This window comes from Schistocerca gregaria, unplaced genomic scaffold, assembly GCF_023897955.1.
Source record: "Schistocerca gregaria isolate iqSchGreg1 unplaced genomic scaffold, iqSchGreg1.2 ptg001254l, whole genome shotgun sequence".
NCBI lineage: Eukaryota > Metazoa > Arthropoda > Insecta > Orthoptera > Acrididae > Schistocerca > Schistocerca gregaria.
The window spans coordinates 97,501-102,500 of NW_026062571.1; the positions used below are offsets into that span (position 1 = coordinate 97,501).

A 5,000-nucleotide genomic window follows, 5' to 3' on the forward strand; every position below is an offset into this window, starting at 1 on the left:
ACCACACAACAACAACAACACTTCCGCTAGTTTTGAGAGGCACGCGTGGTTCCGCACGCGGCACACGGCCACTGCCGTACAGGTAGCGTGTTGCGCGACACGACACGCACATCGAAAGACATGCAGTCTAGTCGGTAATGATCCTTCCGCAGGTTCACCTACGGAAACCTTGTTACGACTTTTACTTCCTCTAAATGATCAAGTTTGGTCATCTTTCCGGTAGCATCGGCAACGACAGAGTCGATGCCGCGTACCAGTCCGAAGACCTCACTAAATCATTCAATCGGTAGTAGCGACGGGGCGGTGTGTACAAAGGGCAGGGACGTAATCAACGCGAGCTTATGACTCGCGCTTACTGGAATTCCTCGTTCATGGGGAACAATTGCAAGCCCCAATCCCTAGCACGAAGGAGGTTCAGCGGGTACCCCGACCTTTCGGCCTAGAAGACACGCTGATTCCGTCAGTGTAGCGCGCGTGCGGCCCAGAACATCTAGGGCATCACAGACCTGTTATTGCTCAATCTCGTGCGGCTAGAAGCCGCCTGTCCCTCTAAGAAGAAAGTAATCGCTGACAGCACGAAGGATGTCACGCGACTAGTTAGCAGGCTAGAGTCTCGTCGTTATCGGAATTAAACCAGACAAATCGCTCCACCAAACTAAGAACGGCCATGCACCACCACCCACCGAATCAAGAAAGAGCTATCAATCTGTCAATCCTTCCGGTGTCCGGGGCCCTGGTGAGGTTTCCCGTGTTGAGTCAAATAATGCCGCAGGCTCCACTCCTGGTGGTGCCCTTCCGTCAATTCCTTTAAGTTTCAGCTTTGCAACCATACTTCCCCGGAACCCAAAAGCTTTGGTTTCCCGGAGGCTGCCCGCCGAGTCATCGGAGGAACTGCGGCGGATCGCTGGCTGGCATCGTTTATGGTTAGAACTAGGGCGGTATCTGATCGCCTTCGAACCTCTAACTTTCGTTCTTGATTAATGAAAACATACTTGGCAAATGCTTTCGCTTCTGTTCGTCTTGCGACGATCCAAGAATTTCACCTCTAACGTCGCAATACGAATGCCCCCGCCTGTCCCTATTAATCATTACCTCGGGTTCCGAAAACCAACAAAATAGAACCGAGGTCCTATTCCATTATTCCATGCACACAGTATTCAGGCGGGCTTGCCTGCTTTAAAGCACTCTAATTTGTTCAAAGTAACGTGCCGGCCCACCGAGACACTCAACAAAGAGCACCCTGGTAGGATTAAACGGGGTCCGCCTCGGGACGCGAAAGCACCCCTTCGGCTCGCCCCACCGGCAGGACGTCCCACGATACATGCCAGTTAAACACCGACGGGCGGTGAACCAACAGCGTGGGACACAAATCCAACTACGAGCTTTTTAACCGCAACAACTTTAATATACGCTATTGGAGCTGGAATTACCGCGGCTGCTGGCACCAGACTTGCCCTCCAATAGATACTCGTTAAAGGATTAAAGTGTACTCATTCCGATTACGGGGCCTCGGATGAGTCCCGTATCGTATTTTTCGTCACTACCTCCCGTGCCGGGAGTGGGTAATTTGCGCGCCTGCTGCCTTCCTTGGATGTGGTAGCCGTTTCTCAGGCTCCCTCTCCGGAATCGAACCCTGATTCCCCGTTACCCGTTACAACCATGGTAGGCGCAGAACCTACCATCGACAGTTGATAAGGCAGACATTTGAAAGATGCGTCGCCGGTACGAGGACCGTGCGATCAGCCCAAAGTTATTCAGAGTCACCAAGGCAAACGGACCAGACAAGCCATCCGATTGGTTTTGATCTAATAAAAGCGTCCCTTCCATCTCTGGTCGGGACTCTGTTTGCATGTATTAGCTCTAGAATTACCACAGTTATCCAAGTAAACGTGGGTACGATCTAAGGAACCATAACTGATTTAATGAGCCATTCGCGGTTTCACCTTAATGCGGCTTGTACTGAGACATGCATGGCTTAATCTTTGAGACAAGCATATGACTACTGGCAGGATCAACCAGGGAGCTGCGTCAACTAGAGCTGAGCAGCCGGCCGCCCGGGAGTGTGTCCCGGGGGCCCGCGCGAACACGCAAGCGTCCGCTCAATTATTCTGCAAACAGGAGGAGGCCGAGCTCCCCTGCACGATACACCTCGAAACCCTCTCAGGTCCCGGCGGCGCGCAGCGCCGTCTAGGTACTTGGTCGGTTTCGAGAGAGGCGCAATCGCCCGGAGTTAGGCGAGTAGACGGTTTTAGTGCGAACACCCTTGCTCCAAACTGAGCTTGCCGCTGCCGACAGAGGCCCGGGAGCGTGCTGTCGTGGCATTGCCGGCGGGAGACAACACGCGCCACCTATGGTGACCGGCAGCTCCAACGCCAGCGCCACACAAGGGCAAAGCCCCACTTGGGTGCAGAAGCGAACTCTCCCAGCACAGCGCACGCGCCAACACGTCCGCACAACTGCGATACAAACCACCTGCGAGAACCGCTGGGGCGACCGAGCAGCAGACGGCGTCGCGGCGCCGAGTGCCAGGCGCGGCGCATCCTCAACGCCACAGCGTCTCAATCAGACCAGCACACTGCAGATGTCCACCGCGCTTCGCACCGGGCTCGGCTGAACCAACTTTGGCCGCCAGGCGCCGCGTGCAGGGTGCGCCGCAGCGTAGCTGCGCCGCCTGCCGGGCCCGTCGGCTGGCGCTCCTGCCACTCGGCGCCCCCCACCAGAGCCGGCTGTTGCGCGTGCGCCCACGCAGCGCGCGGCCAACACGCCGGGCGGCCCCCCTTCACCGGCCGGAACAGTCCACCAAGCCACCGCCGCGTATCGCTTCATACCCACATGGGCCTAGTCACGTGTGTGGATGTGGCGGGTACCGCTGAAACAACCGGTTAATAGCTGTACCGATCGTCGCCATCACAGATTCACCTCCAGCGTGAACAACCGCTCAACAACGGATTTCCAGTTCATTTGCGTAATCTTGGGCAGTAAACGTAGATGTCCACCTACATTTGCGAATTCAACAATTCTTGCATGCCAGGATGTCATGTGTCACGACCACGCTACATCAGACCACATACACACTGCGACATGTGCAGAAGAGAACACGTGGAAGGTGGCCCGCGCAAGTATGCGATGTCCCTTCCGCGATCCACTGTCAACCGGCATCTGCGGCATGTCCCAGATATGGAACGCGGTCCACCAGGGTAGCACTTTGTGTGAGGCAATACGACAAAGTCGGAATACACGCGTCACTACATCAGACGGCTCACGCTGACCTGACCTGACCTGACCTGACCTGACTCACCGCACCACCACCCCCCAGCGACCCAGGGTGACATACAATGCGTTCGTACGTTCCTCCCACACGCCTCTACGGCGTACCACAGTGCAACCTAGCTGTTATTGGGAGACGAGACAAGTAGCATCGAGCACAACATATGGAAATTGAGATTCGACACCGTTGGGCACAGCCAGCGTACAGTCACACGTATCACACTACTTCACTCTGTACGTAACTACCGATGATCGGTACAGCGTGTGGGTTACGCGTACGACATCAGCGGACAATGGACACAGACCATACCACGACGTACACTGAGGGCGTCGACATCTGAATGCAACTGAACAGCTGCGAGGCTCATTTAACACTCACACGCCAGACCGACCAGCTTGAGAGGACAGAGACACAAAGAGGGGGACAGAGGGGGGGGGGGCCGATATAGTCCTATTGCAGTACAATTGACAGTGGATAGCGGGAATATGTGGAAAGTAAGCAACCACTCGCAAGACATCTACATGAGGATAACAACGACACCAGAGATTCCGAGCAGTGAACTATGTTAGGCAAAGGGACAACGTGGGTTAGGTTAAGGGACAACGTGGGTTAGGTTAAGGGACAACGTGGGTTAGGTTAAGGGACAACGTGGGTTAGGTTAAGGGACCAACCGTGGGTTAGGTTAAGGGACAACGTGGGTTAGGTTAAGGGACAACGTGGGTTAGGTTAAGGGACAACGTGGGTTAGGTTAAGGGACAACGTGGGTTAGGTTAAGGGACAACGTGGGTTAGGTTAAGGGACAACGTGGGTTAGGTTAAGGGACAACGTGGGTTAGGTTAAGGGACAACGTGGGTTAGGTTAAGGACAACTTGAGTTAGGTTAAGGGACAACTTGAGTTAGGTTAAGGGACAACTTGAGTTAGGTTAAGGACAACTTGAGTTAGGTTAAGGGACAACTTGAGTTAGGTTAAGGACAACTTGAGTTAGGTTAAGGGACAACTTGAGTTAGGTTAAGGGACAACTTGAGTTAGGTTAAGGGACAACATGAGTTAGGTTAAGGGACAACTTGAGTTAGGTTAAGGGACAACTTGAGTTAGGTTAAGGGACAACTTGAGTTAGGTTAAGGGACAACTTGAGTTAGGTTAAGGGACAACTTGAGTTAGGTTAAGGGACAACTTGAGTTAGGTTAAGGGACAACTTGAGTTAGGTTAAGGGACAACTTGAGTTAGGTTAAGGGACAACTTGAGTTAGGTTAAGGGACAAATTGAGTTAGGTTAAGGACAAATTGAGTTAGGTTAAGCGATAATCTGGTACAGCCACAGTTAGGTTAAGCGATGATCTGGTACAGCCACAGTTAGGTTAAGCGATAATCTGGTACAGCCACAGTTAGGTTAAGCGATAATCTGGTACAGCCACAGTTAGGTAAGCGATAATCTGGTACAGCCACAGTTAGGTTAAGCGATAATCTGGTACAGCCACAGTTAGGTTAAGCGATAATCTGGTACAGCCACAGTTAGGTTAAGCGATAATCTGGTACAGCCACAGTATAGGTTAAGCGATAATCTGGTACAGCCACAGTTAGGTTAAGCGATAATCTGGTACAGCCACAGTTAGGTTAAGCGATAATCTGGTACAGCCACAGTTAGGTTAAGCAATAAAGTTGGTTAAATTTGGTATTGTGGGAAAGGGGGAAGAGAGAGAGAGGGGGGGGGGGGGTGGATAGTGGTGGCAGT

General features: G+C 52.9%; 1 non-coding gene across 1 annotated transcript; it reads right to left on the reverse strand.

The window, feature by feature from the left end:
- Window positions 1-135: 135 nt before the first annotated feature.
- On the reverse strand, window positions 136-2,022 carry LOC126330120 (small subunit ribosomal RNA). The gene has a single exon (XR_007562731.1). It is a non-coding gene; the product is annotated as a small subunit ribosomal RNA (ribosomal RNA).
- Between the last annotated feature and the right edge of the window lie 2,978 nt (window positions 2,023-5,000).